The sequence below is a fragment of the Pogonomyrmex barbatus genome, unplaced genomic scaffold (assembly GCF_055798465.1).
Source record: "Pogonomyrmex barbatus isolate J1 unplaced genomic scaffold, ASM5579846v1 scaffold12, whole genome shotgun sequence".
NCBI lineage: Eukaryota > Metazoa > Arthropoda > Insecta > Hymenoptera > Formicidae > Pogonomyrmex > Pogonomyrmex barbatus.
The window spans coordinates 604,731-628,469 of NW_028297108.1; the positions used below are offsets into that span (position 1 = coordinate 604,731).

The following is a 23,739-nucleotide window of genomic DNA, read 5'->3' on the forward strand; positions in this document are numbered from 1 at the left end:
AATTTTTTATAAGTAATATTCGAATTTTATGAGTAAAGTTGTCATATAAGGGAATAAAAAATTTATAATAAAGCACTCATAAGAGATTTAAACAAATTTGATACTTGAAACTTGAGTTTATTTAGAAAAAAATATTCTCACTTTTTGAGATATTTAAAGTTTGAACCATTTTGTTTAGGTTCGAACTAAACGTATACTGAACTTGAAAGTATACTGCTTTTATTTTTTGAAGTAAAGAATTTGAAATTACGCAAACAGAATCGAATTTACATATAAAATATTTAATCTCATTGCTACTTTTATCGATAATATTCAACTAAAAGATTTTCGATGTTTTTTTGTACATTTAGAGAAACTGAAGATATTATTTTCTAAACAAAAGAAAGAGAGAAAAAAACACAAGATCTTTAAAATACATATTACTTATATAGATTAAAAATTGTTCAAAATTAATGGAAAAAATGGATTTTGTTGAGATTTATCTTAATGAAAGTTTTATTAATAAAATTTTCTTTGAAATTTGTTTATGTATGCAAATAAGTTCTTTATAATAATAACACCAATTATTTAAATTTCATGTACGTTTCGCACCGCATGCATAAAATATACGTACAGGTACGTGAATATCAAAACATTTTGGGAAAATCTATTTTTGAAAATATGGAAAATTCTTGAAAATTTTGTGTATTGTTGAAGAATTGTATTCTTACTAATTATCTTTTATCTTTTATTGAGACTTTCTTGATTCTTCTGAAAGTTTAAATTTCTGTGGTTTAAATATTTAAAATTTAAGGAAATCTTGAAAGTTTCTTCCAACTCGTAACATTAAATTCAAATCACCATTTCGATTATATTGTCCAATTCATCGATATTATATTAATTTTCGATAATACAAAACTGGAATTAAAATTTCATAGTTTAAACGAGATTTTCTTTTTAACAATTTCAACATTTAACACGATTTCTATTTTAAAATCCTCATTTATTGTACCTTTCTAAAAAAAAGTATATCATCGATATTTGCATCTCTCGAAATGTATTATTGATGCTTTTTCGCGACTAGTTCTTTTGCTGCACTTACTTCATAAGCGAGTGTCATCGCGGAACAAATTATATAGGACAATTTGTATAGAAGGATATCGATACAATTTATTTTAAAAAAATAAAAAATAAAAAGTTAAATAGCACATGCGAAGATTGCATTTGTAATGTCTAGTATCTCAAATTGTTGCTGTTATACTATTAACTATCAACTATCATTAATTATATGTTATAAAAGATTTGAAAAATTTATCATAAAGAATTTGTATTATCGTTTATATCATTACTATACACTACCGCCATACCTACGTCTATTTTTAAATTTAAATATATTACGTAGCTGCATCATACAATTTTCTGATATTGCATAAAATCGCATTTGGATGTGTGTCCATGCTATATCTACAAAAAGAATATAGGGAAAGAAAATCTTAATGGATGTGTCAACCTTTTACCATGGGAGGAATTACCGACTGTAATCTATTTTCGATCCATGGTAATTGCCTGAATCGAATATATTTTACAAATACATTTCTTATGGAAAAATTGCATAATTATATTTTTCTATAAAAAAAGTATTTTGCGCAATATCTTTATATAAATATAAATATAATAAAAAATTAAAAATAATAACAGTGGACTTCCATACTACCGTTGAGGTTCCACTTTTAGCACGTTAGTGTCAGTCCACAATAAGTATTTAATCTTTAAGCCGTAAGAAATTGACTAATCATAGTCGAGTATTCTTTTCATATTCGATTATAATTGGTCAATTTCTTACTTTTTAAAGCTTAAATCACTTATTGTGGACCGACACTTAGGATTTTTAAAGTGGACCTTCGTCTGGAGCCATATTATATCACATTCTTTTCTGATCCATTTTTCGATATGTAAGATTCAAACAGATATATTAGTGTCGGTCCACAATAGGTGATTTAAGCTTTAAGAAGTAAGAAATTGACCAATTATAATCGAATATGAAAAGAATATCGACTATGATTGGTCAATTTCTTACGACTTAAAGATTAAATACTTATTGTGGACCGACACTTACAGTCATATTGCGTAAGAGTACACGTAAATAAAAAATCACATCAACATTTTATATATAAAACTAATTCATTAAAAATTAAATATTAATATTATATATTAATATTAATATTATTATTATTGTCACCGACGTGACAAGAATAACACTGGCAGCAATTTACACGAATAATACATTATTTCACTTCAAAAAAGGAATTTTAGAAATAATATTTAAAAATTATCATTTCAGTAATAAAGAAATAAAATTTGCACAATTTGATCAATTGGATAAATACAGTAATTCTATAAGTAAAGTTCATGAAGCGTTAAGCCAATTTAATGAAACAATGAAAAATAAAGATATTAACTTAAATCTGAGTACAGATAAGTTCGATTACTTCAGAAAAATTCTTAATTGGTTAGCTCACGCGGAATCTCCCTTAAATGAAGAAATGATGACTTTGTTATTATCAAAGATCTTCGAAGAATATAAATTTGGAGAAGCACTGTCAAACATAAAAATTATTAATAAAATGTATAATGCTCAAATGTATACTGATCAAAAAATTAAAAAAATAATAATAATTAGTATTGTAATTAATTTTCTATTTTTAATTTATTTGAAATTTATATAAGATTTTTGTTCTTACTATTTGTAGATATAATTATCTTTAGAAACATGTGTTACGTCCAGACCTCGAAATTATTACTTAAAGATGAAGGAATGGGGCAAGGAAGGACGCATCGAATATCCTCTCGCAGGTCATCGCTCTGGAGCATGCCTGCGAGTCGAACGCATCGTACAGCTCAGCCGATACGAGTCAACATCTTGAAAAAGACGCTATAACTCCGACTGCGTGACGTACGTCCGTCGATCCGTTAAGTGTCGGTCCACAATAGGTGATTTAAGCTTTAAGAAGTAAGAAATTGACCAATTGTAATCGAATATGAAAAGAATACTCGACTATGATTAGTCAATTTCTTACGGTTTAAAGATTAAATACTTATTGTGGACCGACACTTATTTAGGCAAGAGACTTTAATCTTTTTTGCCTGGAATAGGACCATATGCGATTTCCGAGAGCGGGCGAGAACGAGCGTGACGAGAGGGTTAAGTTACGAATGAACAAATTGATTTATTATTAAAGTAAACATTTAATTAACTAATGTGAAAAGAACAAAATACAAAATTAAAACAAAATACTTAAACATAAAGAAGAAATGGTACACATAATGATTACTCAGTAGATAATGGTAACGGTGCCGACAACCGTGGGTAAATTTTCGTCACCACTAAAGGGGCCCCAAGGGGCCCGGAGATAATTGAAGAATATTGATATTACCGACAGTTTTGACTGTTCCGTAGATAAATTAATGAAGATATAACTATAATAAAATGGATATGAGAGATAAAACAGGAATTATCATATGAGTTAAATTAGAAAATATTTTACCTATAATATTTTACCTATAAGAAAATATTTTATATTTTCTTTAATATTTAAATTTGTTTATTTAATTAACAATTATATAAAAATGTATACAATGACATATATTAAATAAAATTATATATGTATTATATATGTATAACGATTATAAAAGTAATAAATTGTTATTTTGATATCAAAAATATGTGACATTTATAAAAAAAAAAGATTCTATTACTTTCTCCTTGCTGCACTTGTACTCCTTTTATATACTCTGTCAATATATTACAATATATTACTTTGTCACTCTGTTGCTATATTTTTTCTACTTTATTTTGCCACAATTACAATAATGTTATTAATGATTTTATGACTTTTTAATTATTTTTTTATCTATTATTTTTTTTAGATAAATAAAATTATATAAGAGGAAAAATATACGTATAAATATATTTTATATACAATTATATGTATATATATGTATATATGTTCTCATTTATATATAAACAATTAATTTTTTGCTGGAAAAATAATAAGTTAAAACATTAAATTATTATTTTTCTAAAGCTTAATGGAAACAGTATTAATTAATTATTACTTTTTATTAGTTGGCCGAATCAATGATCTTGCCTTATAATTTAACAAATACTTAACAAAAATACTTAACTTTATTATAGTGTTTTGCTCTCAAGATAAGCTACAAGAATATGTAATAAAAAAATAGGGGTTTTCACAAAAAAACCTTGATCTGATTTTGACAAGGTCACTCAAAGTCAAGTCCACATTTCCATCATGTGTCCCCCTTATATACAGTCATGCAACTTTCATTCGAAAAAGTTTTCGAATGAATAAAATCATCGATTCGCGAGATAATCGATCATACTTAAAATGAAACACTCTGTATATATATATATATATACATATATATATATATATATATACATATATATATATATATATATATGTATATATATTTGTTTCAAAAAAATATATATACAAAAAACAATAAAAATATATATAATATATATAATATATAATATATAATGTATAATATATGATATATAATATATAATATATATTATATATAATATATAATATATAATATATATTATATATAAATATGAATTAATTACTTATGTAATTGATAGCCTGTGATATGCTTAATTAAATCAAAGTATTTTTTTATTAATTATATAACAACAACATTTCTTTGTGTAGACATCGCGCAGACGTAACCGCCGAATGGATATACCTATATATATCGCGCTTGTCACTTGTCTACGATTTCTTCGTAACGGCGACGTGAGCAACGAATAGTCTATTGGAAATAATAGTATTTCGATAACATTGTGAGTCCATTAGAATTAACAGTGTTTCGGTAATATTGTGTTGAACAACTATTACAAGTGTATTGAAATGTTCCGTGTAGTGTTACGTAGTGCAGTGAGCATTGAGAACTACGTCTGAAAGCAAGTAAGTTTTTAACATTTTCATAATCTTAAGACATGCAAAATGTTGAGTATTTGTAAAGGCAAGAAAACTCATAGTAGTACCTGCATTTATAAAAATTGCGGTATTAATAGTAGACACAATACATTAAATGTTCGATTCTATCGTCTGCCTATTGAAGATAGAGAACGATTAATAACATGGTTAATAAATAGCGGTTGTGACGATTTAGCGGAAGAATCCGATGCAAAATTGCGAAAGTTAAGAATATGTAGTAGGCATTTTCCAATAAATATGATATATCCAAAGGGAAAATTAAAAAAGAATGCAGAATCTTCTATATCCTGTCGATTTCGATGATGAGGAATTTATTACTGAGAACGTACAATGTCACGAGCATTATGAGCAAATACGCATTTTGAAAGAAAAAGTAGCCAAGCAAAATGCAAAAATACAAAAATTAAGAAAACTTCTTAATGTATCGAGATTGAAAGTTAAAACAAAACATAAGATAATAACTCGTTTACGAAAAAAAATAATCACGGGTGATTTACCAGACACGAGTATTTTAAACGCCTTGTTTCGACGAGTTCAAGGTTTTGTATTAACATTTTTAATAATGCAACTTTTTCACAAGAAAAAAGAAGCTTATAATGACGAAGAAAAACAATTAGCTCAAAAAATGCATTATACTTCGCCAAGTTTATATAGAAAAATGCGCGAAGAATTCGATTTTATATTACCTTCAGAAAGTACAATTAAAACATGGTTTAGTGTAATAGATTTATGGCCTGGAATTTGTAGTCTATGTTTCATTATTTAAAAGCAAAAGTAAATTGCATGGATAGTAGCGAACGCAATCGTGTTTTGTTTTTTGATGAAATGAAAATAAAAAAAAGTTTTCATTTTAACGAGAAACGGAAAAAAATAGAAGGTTTTGAAGATTTGGGATCACTAGGATGTAGCGCGGCAGTCGCGACAAGTGCTTTAATTTTTATGGTTCGAGGTTTATTACATAATTGGAAGCAACCAGTAGCATATTTTATAACTAGTGGCACTTTAAATAATGTTCTTTTATCATCTGCATTAGACAAAGTTATAGAAGCAGTATTAGATTCAGGATTAAAATTGCGTGCTATTGTTTGTGATCAAGGTACTAATAATCAAAGTGCTATAAAATATAAAATTTCTATACATCGTCCTTATTTTATGCATGGACAAGAAAAAATATATGCAATTTTTGATATACCACATATTTATAAATCTATAAGAAATCAACTCTTGAAATATAATGTTATGTACGATGACAATAAAATCGCATCATGGAACGATGTACGATTATTATGGCAATTGGAAAATGGCAAAGCGACAAGAGCGGCTTGCAAATTATCAGAAAAACATGTAAATCCTAATCATTTTGACAGAATGAAATGCCGTTTAGCTTTACAAGTTTTTAGCCGCAGAGTTTCAGCTGCATTATTAACTGCAGGAATAACAGGAGGAATTGATACTGAAACTGTTATGCATACTGCTGAATTTTTTACAATTCTTAATAACAGTTTCGATTCTTTAAACAGTCGCAATTGTAATGATCCAAATCCAAATGCTTGTGCTCTATCAGAAATTCGACTTTATGTGGAAAATGATCTAAAACAATTATTAAATGATTGTTCTAAGTGGCGCACTATTACAGATAAAGGTCTCAAAATACCGCCATGTTTTGAAGGATTACAAATTAGTGTTACGTCTATTTTACAATTGTGGGACGATTTAAAACGCGAAGAAATTAAATTTTTCATGACTTCTAGAGTTAATCAAGATCCGTTGGAAAATCTTTTTTCCATGATACGGAACATACAATCAAAATCCGAATGCAAAAGCCTTTCGATTATTGTTACAAAAAAAACATAGTATTAAATTTGTGTAAGTCTACACAATCTTCAAATTGCTTAGATGATGAAGATGAAATTTTATTTCCAAATATGAATATATCTACATCTCTTCATCGAGTAACATTCGATACAACAATTAATGCATCTAACGATTATGAAAATGATGATGAACAAAATGTACCGATAAATGTTAAAAAAATTGTTATTGACGCATCATATAGAAATAATGAAACTCTAGAAGCGTCTGCTATTGAATATTTTGCAGGATTTGTTGCTAAAAAATGTGTTGCAAAATCAAATTGTGATCAATGTCATATTTCATTTATTAATACAAATCACGAACTGACAGATGCAAGACAAATATTAATATATTTTCGAGCATATGAGACCAGTGATGACGAGGAATTAGGACATCTATGTGTACCTACAGAAAAATTTTCATTTGTATATCGATTAATGATACAATATTTGATGCAGATTATCCTAATGAGAGGAAATTATAACATATTAGATACTCTATTTCCATTCATGATACAAGCTGTACACACAAAGTATCCAAATTGGTTTCAGCATGAAACTTGTAGCATTCATCGAAAAAATTTGGCATATTATATGATGAAAATTAAGATACATAAAGATTTACTTTGGTTAGGAGAGCGATTAAGACTTTCAAAAAGTCATTATAAACCTACACAGAAATTTAAAAATATACAAAGCATTTAAAAATTTTTTAACATTTAGATACTTATACTCGCGGCAGTACATGCGGAACGAGTACACACAGAAGGATTGCGACTCTTTCAGCGGTACAATCTAAAAACATTTCTTTACATTTACTCGCGGCACTTTGTGCCAATCGAGTAAGAAGATCGCGGCTTTTTGAGCGGAACGATCTACAAAAATTTTAAATATTACTCGCGGCATTTTATGCGGATCGAGTAAGAAGATTGCGACTCTTTCAGCGAAACGAAAAAATTTTTTCTGCGAAAAAATTACATTTCGATTGTAAAGCACGCTTCTACTTATCTATTTAGGTAATTTTTGATTCAGGTTGTAAATCTTGCTAAATTCCTTGTATTATTTTGAAATGTGATTAGATAAATCTAGAAGTTTTTCATAATGTTTTTATTGTGAATGTAAGAATTAAAAAAATAAATATAATGCATCCTTAACGGAATCAATGTACCAATAGATTTAAGTTTTTATATATTTTTAAATAAAAATCCTGCTATTTTTTTCCTCAGGATAATTTAATTTTTATAAAATAATGATAATTTTTAAAAATTTAAGAGTTTCTCATTCAAGTATTCAAAGTTCAATGTATATTTTCGCTTGTACTAAATAAAAAAAAAACATAATACATCAAATTGATTATTTTATATGTTGTGCAATAATCTCGTCGACATTGTAATTATTATTAACTAAAACATAATAAATTAATTTTAATTTATTTCGAATTTTTAAGAAAATAACAAAATATATATTGTGCAAGTATATATTATGCAATTGATTAAGAAAATAATTTTATATGTATTCTTATTTATTATATTGTTTACAATTTTTATACATAAAGTTATATATTACTTATTGTAATAAATATTATATGTAAAATATAATAATCATATAAAAGGATTTTCGTAATATCAATTTCGTATTATCAATTCTGCAATTCATTCATATTATTAATACTGTTTATTTTTTTTTTCAATGGATACGCTATTTGTCAACAATAGCGAGCGGTAACCGAGAACGTAGGAGACGCCGAACATCGTACAGCGCAGCAAGAGAGTACGATAGTATCTCTATCCTTTTCTCGCAGCACGTCAAGTGCGAGAGAGTATGATAATATCTCTATTCTCCTTGCGCAGCGCTTCGAGTGAGAGAATAGGATAGTAGTCCTATTCTTTTCTACCGTCCGAGGGTAGTCGAAACTGACACTATGCAACGTACACGGATAAACTCACGGTTCGATGTATGCACCCATGACACACACACATTGAAGCATAAGCCCATGTTCGTGTACACGCACCGGCAGGAATGGTGTCCTGCGCTCGGCGCGCGGCCGCTACACAATATGCGTACGTCCGTGCTTCGTGGAGCGCGAAGGAGACGCGGAGCGAAGGGAAAAAATAGTGGAGGCAATTCGATGTCTCTATACATCGCGTTTTTCTTTCTTCCATCTCGTTCTGATTAATTATTGATTATTTAATGATTATTTATAATTCGCGACATTTTTTTTATTATTTTTAATACGTAATAAAAAAATTTCGTCAATTCATTATTCTTTTAAATAATTTTTAATATCGGTTGCTTCAGATAGATGTAAGACATTCAATATCAAAACCCGCAATGACAGTTATAATTTTACACATAACTTTTTGTAAAAATATATAATAAAAGAATTATTACGCGATAATTAAACAATTAATCATATTAAAACAATCAATTAAATAAATAAATAATCATTAAATAATCAATAATTAATCAGAACGAGATGGAAGAAAGAAAAACGCGACGTATAGAGACACCGCGGTCTCTCACTCGCACTAGCGTCGAGTGTGAGACAGCGAAGGAACACCGAAATCGGTATCACGTCGGATTATGCTTTCTCTTTCGATCATGCGTCTTGTGTTAAGGATGCAACATCGAATTGCCTCTACTCTTTTTTCCCTTCGCTCCGCGTCTCCTTCGCGCTCCGCGGAGACACGGACGTGCGCGCTTCGTGTGTAGCAGCCACGTGCCGAGCGCAAGACACCACCCATTCCTGCCGGTGCGTGTACACGGATATAGGCTCACGGTTCAGTGTGTGCTGACACACACATTGAAGCATGAGCCCATGTTCGTGTACGGCGTAACGCTGCGTAAACACGATGGCCCGCCAGGCTAACCGAGTCAGGCTTCGAGTGGTAGAAAAGAATATATGATCTGTTCTATTTTTCTCTCTCGAACTTATAGTAAAATTAGCAATGATGTTGGATCTTAAGTTGCCGAATTGATGATGTGCAGCATTATTATCAATCTATTTTCAAAACTTTTACATATTTCTGTAAAATTATTATAATATATATTTTGTACAAATATGTAAATATAAAAATCCGCTGAATGTTTATTTTTAATTAATTATTTAATTTAAAGTAATTACCCAAATAGCAAGATGACGTTATGATGATGATTTAAGGTCATTTTTCGTCATTCTATGTCAGTATACCAAATAATGATGTAAAATAAACATAACATTTGTCACGAAATATTATCGTCATAAATATATCTTCATTATTTTTAAGTCATTTTTAATGAATAAATAAAATAACATTATTATTTACTATCTTTCTTAATTAATTATAATATCTAAATAAGAAAAATATTTCCGATATTTAATATATAATTATTAACAAATTCATAAACAAATAAATAAAATATATACAACAATTTATAAACAATTTTTATAAAGCATTTTATAAACAAAAATTATATACAACAATTATGTCACGTGCTGATTGTCCGTTTTCGGGTCAATACATTTAAGTTTACCTTGGGATTGGATCGGTTTGTGAATTAATCGATCCCGAATAGAAAACGAATTTTATAAATTTTATATCACGGATCTTTTATTAATTTGATTATAATTCGGATATTTTATTTAACTTTTAAAAACTTTGTTTATTTATTTTAATTTTAAGTTGGTTTGCAATTCTTTTAATTTTAGGAACAAAGGAAAAGGATTTTAATTTAGTTTGTTTTAATTTAAAAATTACCTTTATTAAGTTGCGTTGTCTTTAAAATCTATTTAAAATTGCTCCTAAGAGAATTATTACAGAAATTGATTATAAATTTAAGAATTCAACCCTAAGGTTGATCACGCACGACTTAAGACGAAACGAACTGATCGGACCAATGTTACGATCTATTAATCTGACTATGTTACTGCCTGTTTATCTGATAATAATTACTCCTTGTACTAACTGATAACCGCGACCTGAGAATTGAGAACGAACAATAAATCAATCCGCTGCTGCTTTTCCGCACGCATATTTATAGGTAGAAATGGTCAGAACCCCCGCGCAAGCTTCTCACCACTTCTTTCTTTCATTAATTAAGAGGGGGAAAGTTCTTTCCCAAGGTGTCATCCGAATCCTCGTTGCCAACAGGCATAGCCTGGTACCAACAAGAATTCAATCGATAAATCAATAAATCAATATATTATCTTACAATACGCATTCTTTCATTTAAAGCTTTTAAAATTTAGATAGCCGTGACAATTATATACAACAATTTATAAACAATTTTATAAAAACAATGATTCTTATTAAAAATAATATAAATTCGGCTCTATATATATATATATATACTTAAATTATCTACAAAAATTATATATACAAGAGAGATTTTAAAATTGAAATTATTTATACAACATAGTAACATTCATTAACCAGATCTATTATATTTTATGTCAAGATCCCAAATTCACTTATATCATCATTTCAGTAGCAGGTTTCATCCAATATGCAAGTTAAACAGCATCGAGCAGGGTCCCAAGTAAGGACCGTGGGCCGTTTTAGAAAGATGCGGCGATAGAAGATAAAAGATGTTTTTAGCACTTTCACTTTTTTTTATTTTTTCATTTTTTTTACTTATTTTTTGTGAAAAATCACGTATTATAGATTTTTAATATTAATTTTTAGATTTTTACTAGCAGTCAATATCGGAATATAATCGTTATTTTGTCGTTATAAGTATCACATTATCGGTCTGTCACTTATAGACGTCATTATGTGTTCCTTTTTGACGTCTTTTATGACGTGAATTTGATGATATTATCAATATATTAATGGCTTAAAATAGACATTATATTGATGACATCTTGCTATCTGGGTATTTAGTTAATTTAATTAATATTATTTAATTGTTTAGTTAATTTAAAAAATGTCGCTTATATTAAAACAAATTATTTCTAATATTTTTAATAATATTTAGATATTAACTAAAATTATAGTTTTTAATATAGTTTTTTTATTTTTCTTTTTAGAACAAATATCAACAAATACTTTTTCAAACAATAGTTTTAACAAATAAATTAATTATATTTTAATAACTAAGTGATTCAGAGTTAATACAATATTATTATAGTAAATATTTTAATCTTACCGACAAGAGAACAAAAAAAAGTGTATGTAAAGCTGGCGTCTCATTTTGTGGAAAAAATCGTATAAATTATTAAGAGTTCTGGCTTCTTTTTTAATAGTTTTACAGGTGTCACGTATATTATAGATTTTCCTGATAGATAAACAAATAATTTTTGCATTAAAGCGAAAAAATCGGTTTGGACAAAGTGGACGCCAAGTTCACGCTGCGGCTCATTTTATCCTAAACGAGTTCCGACGCTTGCAAACGTAAGATTTTGAAAAATTATAGTTTATAAGAAATATTATAGTTTCTAAAGAGTTCTCATATAAAAACAAAAAAAATTTTAAATAAGTTGAAGTTAATTATCAGTGCAATAAACAAACTGAGTTGAAACGCAAGCTAATAATTCAGAGTTTTGATTTAACAAATATACTTTTCGTATAGTCCTGAACATATTCATTATAATATGTCAAAACGTTTTCTAAAGAGTTCTAGGCATTGGCGATAATATAAAAAAATGTACGATTTTTAAATAAATAGATACAGTCCAAATGAGTATAATATGAGACGCTGTTTAAAAGTCACATCTGATAGTCCAATACATTTTTCGTATATTTCTAAATGTATTCTAATGCTTTGGTAAGAATTCTAATCACAAAAAATATTTCGACCAGCGTCTTATACTTTTCCGTTTGTCTCTTTGTTAATTTTATTTTAATTTATTAATTATACGTTCTTAAATTGTATTGTTTTTAAGTATTTATGTTTTTTTCTTATTTAATATAATTTTGACATTTATAAACATAATATATAATTTATATAGTTATTTTTTTTAATCTATTTTAATTAGATCTTAAATCTATTTTTATTTTCTTGAAAACTATTATTACGTTATTAATTTTTACATTATTTACTATGCCATACGAATTCCTTAACGCTAATAACATTTTGGGATAAGAAAAGCGAAATATATTCACTGTGTTTAATAATATCTTATCGATATGTTTCTCATTTTGTTTCCTATTCTGACCGCAACTTTTCGAAGAGGGCGTTAGCGTACAGTGAATTTTTTTTGCCCCACTAACTCCCGTAAGATCGTCGGTCTTTAATAGTATCTCGTCGGTGTAACGGTTAATATTTCGAATGCGCGCATATGAGTGGAAAAGAATAAAATTGCATGTAGGTGTAGCATGCGGGTGTTACAAAAGTGCGGAGATCATCGCAGCATGGCAGTTCGGGATAAGACTCTACTTAAAATATTTAGGGCCATGCCCGGTTTTTACAATAAGTGAATAATAATAAGTGAATAAAAATAATAAAATAATTTAGCTAAACATTTGTGTAATTGTAAAAGGGTTGAATCTTAAGCACGGTGGGTAAGTGAGGAAAGGGGAGCAAGGGGAAACGATCGGTATTTAAGTAGTGATGGGTAGATTACAAATACAACTAATCCATGCGACTTACTATTGCGATGATTACTAAGAAATGTCGTTGCAGGAGAATCGGCAAACGGGAGTCGGCCAGCAGTTGGTTCTCTGCAAGGTGCTCTTGGGGTTCCGCAGTGAGGTCGAAGACAATAGGGGCGCACACAAAAAAGAAACACTCCTGTTTTGAATATAAATAAATGAATAATAAAGAGAAGTTACAAATTTACCCGTATATCCCAATATTAAAATATTAAAAATTTAATAATTAAATCTGCGATTATAATTCGGCGAGAAACAACAAAGATTAAATCGCGAGTTAAGAAGCGAATGCGAACGCGAACGAATGCAAAAGCACACGAATGTCCATAAAAAAGGTTTCAGTTTGCTCGTGAAAAACTGACGGATCAGAGCGCGTGAAGACTGCCGTTCAAAAAGATAAAGTCAAGTGAAACTATTTCCTCCGGGAAGGATCTTAATAATAAGTTAGTCTTAATAAAAAGTTGTTGCGGGGATGGAACTTTGAAATTAAGAGTGTCTCACAGATCTTTAACGAATAGGGATTAGCGAGTCATTAGGGATGTGGGGGAAGTTAGCCTCTCGTAGATCTGAATTTTGAGAAAAAAAAGGTCTGATTGGTAAAGAGAGGATTTTTAGGAAGGATAGTGAGTGGGTCCGAGCCTCTATTAACATGTGGCACTATCTTAATATTTGTAGCCGAATGGGTGGTCGGCGGGATTAAATAACTGACGCCATGAAGGCGGTTATTCGAGTGCACAGTCTGCCATGGGAGAAAACAAATATCTACTTTGGCAGCTTTATGATTTTCCGTCGTCGCCAGTGCACTAAGAGTTTTTTTACATTTGGCTTTACGCATATGACTTTCAAGTGTTATTTTAGCTTGGTTACAATTCGATCAGGTTTTAAAATTTGTTTGTTAATTCGAAAAGCGGGCCCTCAACAATCTAAAGTTCATATGATCGATAAACTGGCGTCCATGGAGCTTGAGCTCATAAAAATTATCTTAGTGTTATTATTTAGAATGGTTTTTTACGCTGTACCGGAGCTCGTCCATTCGCTCCGAGAAAGAAAGAAAAGAATCGTGAAGTCCACCGGACGTAACAAGAGAATAAACACAGTTCTCTTCTTAAAGAACAACTGTATGAGGCAGGAATAGCAGATTAGAGCTAAATTTAAATTTACTGTTTTTATAAACGAAAAAAGATTACTTAAAACTTTAAATACGTTTTTCTCAAAACGACTTTTTTTCGAACTAGCGGACACATAACTCACACAAATATTAACCGATTTATTTGAAATTTAGTATTCATCTTCAAAAATATATATCTCAGGGAAATACGTAGGGATTTTTCGATTAATTAAAAACTTTTCTTTTTATAAACAAAAAAGTCAGATTTTTCACAAAAATCAAAATTTCGAAAATTCCTTACATACTTCCTTGACAAATTTAATGTAGAAAAACAAAAAATTTCAAAAATCTTTTTGTTTTTCTTTTAGCTCAAAATTTGCAGTTGCCTGTCCGCTAGTATAGCGCGACCTTTCAACTTTGACGGTATATTTATAGATTTCTGAGCATTATTAAAAAAATAAAAAAAGATTTTTATAGACTTTAAAATGTATATAATAAACGGCACAAAGTGAATTATTGTTAACTTTATTAATTTTCATATGAAAGATCCTCAAAATTTAGGCTTGTCAAGGTGGTATTACCTCTCAAATGGATACCTGTAATTTTTCTTGCATATTTATAGAGAGGGGTCATTTGCAATCAAAATCATATATAGTAAAAAATTGCTACTATGCATCGTTTACAAGATAATCGGCATCTTAAGTATTAAAGTAATTGGTTTTCCACATCATAATTTGAAAGATAAGATTCATCAGACTTAATATCAGATTACATAATATTTTGAAGTCAGTTACATCGAACATGACCTTCAAATCGTCAAAATACACGACTGCTTTGTAAATAAAGTATTTGTATAGCACGGAGTATAAATTATAATACAGTATGAATCTGTTAGTCAGTTGTCTACGTATTTTCAATGAATACATATTATACATATTGTAGACGAAAATAACGATGTTTACAATTACTGAAAAGTGTGATATGCTCGAGATGTGGCATTTAAGTATGCGTAATGAAAATGAAACACGGTCACTTTATGAACAAAAATATCCAGAACGAACGATACCAAACGGTCGTACATTTCGACGAGTTGAAAACTAATTACGTCAAAAAGAATCGCTAATAAGACAACAGCGTATAACAGAACAGATGAAGAAAAAGAGACAAATGTGCTATTAAATTTATTGAACTTTTATTGAAAACAGATGTACATCTATAAGAATAGCATGCAATTTAGAAGTATCAAAAAATTACGTGCACGCTGTATTAAAGAACTACAAATACAAACCGTTTCATGATAATGTAGTGCAATTTTTACACAAAGGAGATGCAGATCGCCGATTAATGTTCTGCCACTGGCTTCGAGTTAACTATCGCACTGACATTGATTTTCTTAAAAAAATATTATGATCTGACGAATCTTGTTTTTCAAATTGTAGTATGAAAAATCGATATAATTTGTATACTTGGTCCGATGTAAATTCACATATGACAAGAGATAAAGATTTTCAATGCAGATTTTCGGTGAATGTAATGTTCGGTGCGGAATCATCGAAACGAAAATTATTGGACCTTTCTTTTTTCATAGTCATTTTAATGGGAACAGATATTTGGAATTTTTGCTCTACTACTTTCTCAGAATATTTACGCGATCTTCCATTGTCAATCTTTCGAGACATTATTTTTCAATAAGATGGTGCAGCACACAATAAACGTGCTGTAGTCAACTTTTTAAATAATAAATTTCCTAATTATTGGATAGGTACTAATGGCCCTATGCGATGGCCACTGAGGTCTCTGGACTTGACACTTTGCGATTTTTTTTGGGGGGGGATATATTAAGGACATTGTCTATACAAATATTCTTGAAAATGAAGAAGATTTATGATATAAGATCACTAGAGCTGTTGAAGGCATTACAGCAAAAATGCTGCAGTCAACAATGGAAAATGTTATAAAACACGTTGAATGCTGTACAAACATAATGGTCAAAATTTATGTGTTAATAAATGTTTCATGAAAAAATAATGTTTATTTACCTTCTTAATCTCTTTGATATTCCAATCACGTTCAAAAATACTTACAATTCAATTTACTACTTTAATACTTAAGATGCCGATTATCTCGTAAATGATGCATAGTAGTAACTTTTTACTACATATGATTTGGATTGCAAATGACCCATACTATATAAATATGCAAGAAAAATTATAGGTCCATTTAAAAAAACCTATGTTAACCATAATTCGAAAAAGTTACGAGTAAAAAAAATTTTTTACCTGCATTTTGTAGCTGATTTAGAGCCGTGCAAATTTCTCTTATTACACTTTCATGTAACTTCAAACCAGTTGCGAGATATTTGCTCGAACATCTATGGATGGACCCTACACCCTGTATATAATAGTGCTTTAATAGGCTGTTACGTTCAGCCCGAGGTAATTATTTTTTTTTTTTGAAAATGGATAGGCTAGGAAGGACCCTCCAAATATCCTCTCGCAGATGGGCGCACTGAGGCGTTCCTACCAGTCGGACACACTGTGCAGATTCACAAGTGCGAGTCAACGTCTTGCTATGACTTCGACTGCGTGACGTGCGTCCGTCGGTCCGTAATTTAGGCAAGAAAATTTAATCTCTTTTGCCAGGGACCATGTGCGAATCTTGGATAACGAGGAATGAAAGAGGGAGCAAATAACCAAACGATAAATAATTTAAATTTTACATGTAATTAATAATTTTAAAACGATTACAAGGTTAGGTAGCTACAAGATCGTATAATTATTTCTTGCGTTGAAATACATTTACTGACGATATATTTATATTTGAAAAAAAAATAATAAAACAAGAAGGGTGTTACGTACAGAAATTCATGTAATATAAATGTTCTAAAAATTGACGGATGTATTGTTTAATTTCTGTATACAAATTCTATTAGTTTAGTATTTTTAATCTGTTATTAATCTATTTAAATTTGTATTTTGTTATCTGTGTGTGGTTGTTTCTGAGAGGAGGTCGGGTTTTCGATAGTGAGGTCTAGGGGAGGAGGGGAAGGAGTCCGGAGTTCGCAGAACTCGTCCAAGGATTTCTGGGTGCGGAAATCTGGATATATCTGGAGGTCATGGCGCTCTGGGAAGAGTACACTGAAATCTGGGGGTGATCCAGGTTCAGATGGTTTGATCGGGGAATAGGACGGAGGAGATATGTATAAATAATGGGGTCTCCTGCTGGAACAACTCGTGATTTCTTCATGTGTCAAAACCTCGGATGTTCTAGGCGAGGGATAGTTCCCTGATTGACGAGCTCGCTTGTTGCGACGGTAACGGAGTCTCTTCAGAGCTCGCCTCCGTTTCTGAGCATCGGAAAGAGTGGATGATGCAGCTTTCACTAGAAGAAATGGATTTGGTATATGAAGGAAATGTCATTAGTCGTGAACCTTAAGGCTATCTCTGAAATATTTCAGGAAACCGAGAGATCCCACGGAGGAGAGAAATGAAGAAAGGGAAGAAAAAATTGTAAGAGAGGAGAGAAAAAAAAGAATAGATTTCTCGAATTATTCAGAGGCTATGAACTTGCTGAGTGCTCCACAACGCATAGGGAGCCCGAGAGGTTCGACGGCCCAGACAAAGAAAGAAAGAGAAAAGAAAAAGAAAAAGGGAATAGAAGTGTAACGAGAACGGCAAAGATAAAAAGGATGTAAGGGAGAAATGAGAAAATATAAGAAGAAGAGAGACCCAAAGAACTATTATTAGAGAATTTTACTATGTGTAGTCAAACTTACTGTTCTGTTTCTGGAATGCCGGAGGGATCTGCGAGATGATGAAGGTGAAAGCGTATCGCCAGGAAACTTGGTCATTTGTACTTGGTGAAAAAATATTCGACTGACACCGACTGATTGAATTACTGACAAACTGACAGACTGAAACTGTTCTGACCGCATGAAAAAAAGAAGTAGCAGTGCGCATTCCGTGCCTTTAAGAGCACTATATATATGATTTCGTTGAGGAAAACATCTGTACACATGTTCTTCAGCGATTAGAATAATAGGGATTATCTGCTTAGCCAAATTCTAGTAACTGACCCCCGGAAGAGATCAGTTGCGTAACCGTCGCGATCTAACAGCGTAACAGAACATGTGTCATCCGTTTATCTGCTTAACTAAATTCTAATAACTGATACCCGAAAGAGAAGAATCGTGCAGTCGTCACGACGTAACAGGCATCTAAAACGCTTTTTTAATACTCCATTGCATTGCTCTTATGACGAACGGCATCTTATTTGCTTTGTATTATGCTGCTTCTGGATTATTTTCTGCTGCACCTGTTACAGGAGTCATAATCCATGGCCTTAAGAAATCCTGAATCACCTAAATAAAAACATTTTAATACAAGAATTTAATATTTTTATTTGTACATTGGCAATATAGTCTTGCAGTATGTATAAAAAAATATAATAACGTTTGTAGACAGCTATATTCAACTGATGATAGATCATAAAACTTTTCTTAGGTGAATTTTATAGTATATCCCATATATTATTCAACAGAAAAAATTATTTTTTAATAATTCTCAATGTTTATATTGACTAAGCTATGCATGACAAAATTTATATAAATGTGTAAACTCTTTAATCAACTAATTGTACAGCATATTATAGCATATTACACTAAATAAATTGAAAGATATCTATTAGATTCGGAAAAAATTAACGGAGACCGACTGGATTTGAACTCGGGATCCCTCGTCTACCAATCCGACACTTAGTCTGCACGACCACGACGGCTCCTCTCTGTTAGCTGTTTATATTCCGAATCTCTTTCATGACCGCTTACGGTCGTCTAATTCTTACAGTTCGGCCATTCTGGTATTACATTCGTCCCGAATGTACCGAGTCTTCCTCTATCGAACTTTTATCCGAAACTTGGAGCTTCTGCTCCCGACCTCGAGCGCCTCCCGATCGAACACGACACGAGTGAGTGACACTAGGAAAGGACCAATTAGACAAGGGCTGATGTAATCTTTGTTAACTTTGAAATCACCGAACGTGCTCCGATGTACGGAGCAGCGAGCGACGGGGACTCTCTCCCTATTCGGCGACTGAGACGGACGTGTCATCCGCGAGAGTTCAAGTCGAATAGTCGAAAGTAGTAATTGTAGTGAATATAGTCGAGATATCGTTACAGGCGATATCTGTTAAATCGTTGTATTACGTTGTAGACTCAGTGAAAATATAGATAAACTAATCGAAAGTAGTAATTGTAGTGAATATAGTCGAGATATCGTTACAGGCGATATCTATTAAATCGTTGTATTACGTTGTAGACTCAGTGAAAATATAGATAAACCGCATTCTATTAAAGTTGTGGAAAAGTTATTAAGCCTGCTCCATTATCCAATACGTGCCAGTCACCTCTCTCAGTGCGTGTATTAAATCATAGACAATAATTAGAAAAACGGACATTAATTCCTGACAAAACGGTTACTTTATTTAAATTTAAAAAGTACAAGAATCTTACAAAATAAGATCTTTATTGTTTTATAATTTTTCTTACATATATTATATGTATTTATTAAATGTGCATTATGCAAGATTTTTCTCTTCAATATAATGTCTTCTATTTGTGGAATTTAATTTTTCTTACTCAGATAGCACAAAAAACTGAAAAAGAATTAATTTTTATGTCACCAAATCTGAATTCATTTTCAGATGCAAAAAGCATTCTTTGTATCTAAAGAAATTCTTTTTGCATCAGAAAATGAATTCATTGATGATAAAAAAATGAATTCTTTTTAAACTCTCTATCTGGGTATATTTTGTCTTTATACTACATACAAAATTATACTAAGTGATATATTTACCTAACTGGAAATTATTGTTCGGATATTACTACAGATGGATCATCGTTTTCTTTATATTGGAATTATTTCAAATATAAATATCATGAATATTACCAGGATAATGGGCGTTTGTATTCATAATTTTTAGACGCCAATCACAAATCTGTAATAAAATGCAATATATAACTGCAATATATATTTACAAGATTTAAAAAATTGAAATAGTTTATTGAATATATATTAAACATAATAAATAATATTAAAATTATTATTACTAATTAATTGAGTAATATCCTTTCCTATTTACATATATATCATTACCTATTGAATACGCCTGCCCCTGCAAAATCTGTCACGCAATCAAACGTACTGCCTAATATGTTGATGCAACACCTTGTACAGGATTATTATTTCTTGTCGGAAGAAAAATGCAATATGGATACAATCGATACATCCTATTGTGCCGATACATCCTATTGTGTCTGGCAACAGATTTAACCAGAAAATGTTAGCAGACTGACTTCATCTGAGATCATTCTGCTTACATTTTATTGACAGAACCTGTTGACATTCTGTGCAAATATTTATATGATTATCAGTTTCACGTTGCATTCATGAAGTAATAACAAAACAAGAAATGTAATAACAAGACAAGAAATTATAAGCCAATGGATCAAATTTCCTTTTACTTTTGCAGAAATAAATGAACTGCAAACACAATAACTATCCCGATAGCTAAACCTGAAATCATTTCTGCAAAAGTAGAAAGAAATTTGATCCATTGACTCATAATTTCTTGTCTTGTTATTACATTTATTATTTCATGAATGCAACGAATCCGTGGCATCCCCTCTCGTGGTGTGCCACCTTGTCGTGGTGAGGGGGCTCCCTGTCCTTATGACCACCTGCTGGCAGTACCGGGGTTCTACCCTGGGAAAGCCCGGGTGCGAGGGGTCAGGGTCTAAGCGCACACCGTACGGACCCCTTCCGCTTCGGCGGATGAGTCTGTACTCTGGGTCCGGTTCCCCAGTAGAGTGTCGGATCTCCTTCGGGAGCGCCACACTCAATGGACCGGTAGGGGATACGGCGACCCTGACTTCAAACGCCCGGCGGTGCGGCGCCGATAGGGGGAGGTCTGCTCCCTGTCCGTAACGACGCGGGTGTTCCCGCAGGCGTGTCGCTGTGTCGCTGGGTGCTCCTGGCGTCACGGCTTGACACATGCCGGGGGGGCGGTGCTCCGTCCAGGGGAGGGTTTTTCTTGGAGGTCTGCGGGGCCGCTTGGACGTATTCCAAGGTCTGGGTCCGGTGGTCGGTGTAGATTTGGGCACCCGCATGGGGAACTAGGGTCGGAGACTTTGCCTCCCTCGGGGGGATGTGAGGAATGACCCGGCCCATAGCCCCATGTGGGGATCGCACCCGTGGAGGCACCACGCTTGCCCAGGGCACCGCGACACGGAGATGATGCCGTTGTGTGGACTGGGGTGCGGATGTTACATCCCCGCACCACCGGATAGCCCACGTGACAACTCCGGGCAGTCACGTGAGGGGAATACCCACCCCCGGAGCGGCGGACTCACCCTCGATCGGAGAGGGGTCGCGGTGTGAGTTTTATATATGCAACTATGGCTAATTTAAATAAAAATTTTATAAATGTCGTGCCGTCATTGTTTAAGGGGAGTCGCCCCCTAAAGGCGATGTTCGGGGCCCGCAAGGGAACCCCGCCACGGGAGAATTCCTCCAGCGGGACATCGCTGGAGATCCCGGCGCACCTGACTCCGGGTACACCAGAGTACGAGGAGTTTCTCCGACTGAGAGGTGGAGGGGGTTTGTCACGCACCCCCCCCCTCGGGCACGGCATCTGGCGAGGATCCTGCCAAGGAACGGGCTCAACCTCCGCGACGACCCGGGCCACGCTTCACCAAGCCTAAGGCCCCGGAAGGGGAAGGAGTCCCCGGCGCCTTAAAGCCGTCTCCATCAATGGAGTCGGTGGCGTTGGGCGTGTCGGCGGCTTCCACCAGCTCAGGAGCCACCAAGAGGCCCGCCGCGAGCTCGCCCTCCGACGATGATGAGGTGGAGGTGGTAGACGAAGATCAGCCCATTGCAGCCACACTTCGCCCCCGTAAAAAGGGTAGGGACAGGCCAGCGATCGACCCATCCCACGAGGGGATGTTCACGGCGGCCAAGCGTCTGGAGGCGGAGCTGAAGAGGAAGGACGAGGAGGATGAAGAAGCCCTAAGGGTGGCCCTCGATCCCCAAACGCGCCCCATGCCCAGCAAAAAGCTGGACGCGATCCTCGGCGCGGAGAGGGACCTGACGGAGGATCTTCGCCAGCAGTCCACCGCCTCGGTGAAAGGTCTCACCAGGGAGACGGTGGACAAAGTAAGGAAGGTGGCTCAGGGTTCGAAGAACCTCAAGGGCGAGTGGCAGAAATTGCTGTGGGACGCCACAGCAGAGGTGACCGCCGCCTGCGAGGTTCTATACACGAGAGCCCTTGAGGTAGAATCCGCCTCTGCCGGAGACGGGGAGCGTAGGCTCCTGCGAGAAGAGATCCGGCAGCTCCAGAAGGACAACGCGGAGCTACGCTCCACTATAGAGGAGCTGAGGACGGAGCTGCGGGAGCTGAAAAGCTCCCGCAAATACAAGTCCCCGCCTCCAGTCGACACTGGGGCGGAAGATGGCGGAAGACGTGTGAGCGGGGGATATTTCTCCCCCCCGCCAGAGCCCGCCGGAAACGAAGGCAACGCGGAGGGGAGGGCCACGTGTAGTTAGCGTGGAGACCCTCCCCCCCCCGTGTCTTAACGTATGGCCCGAAAGGCACAGGGGAGACATCCCCTCCTGTTGTGCCTGGGCCCACTGATCGGCGTTCGCCCCCGACTCGAGGGACCAGCGAGGTGGCTCCCCTCACAATTGGGGACTTAGAGGGGGCACTGGGGAGAATTCTCCCCATCATATTACTGGGGATGGGCATCAAGGCCCCCCAGTCTGCCCCCCCTGCACCGCCGCTACCTCCCCCACCCAATCCCCCAGGGGAGAAGGTTCGGGGAGCAAGGAAGAAGAAGAAAGGAGGGGGGAATCAAGGGGTGGACCCCTCCCCCCTCCCTAAGGATGCAGCTGCGGGTCGGGCGGTGAGGAACATTCCCCCTCGGGGGACCCCCCACCCGCCCGAAGAATTAAAGACCCCGGCGGTACGGGTGTCTCGCCCGGAGACAGCCCCGACCCCGGACACCGGCCCGGCGTCATGGGCCCAAGTTGTGGGCAGGAAGAGGGGGAAGGGGAAGGGAGCTAAGGGGGTTGTGACCCCCAAAACACCCAACCCTCCCCCCCTCCCAGCCAAGGGAAAGAAGCCCCCCGCACCGCAGGCTCGCCTGAGGC

General features: G+C 34.0%; 1 long non-coding RNA gene across 1 annotated transcript; it reads right to left on the reverse strand.

The window, feature by feature from the left end:
• Window positions 1–17,240: 17,240 nt before the first annotated feature.
• LOC105428115 (uncharacterized) lies at window positions 17,241–19,954 on the reverse strand. Its single transcript, XR_016138096.1, has 2 exons — window positions 18,312–19,954; window positions 17,241–17,917 (listed from the first exon to the last, which is right to left on the reverse strand). It is a non-coding gene; the product is annotated as an uncharacterized LOC105428115 (long non-coding RNA).
• Window positions 19,955–23,739: the final 3,785 nt, after the last annotated feature.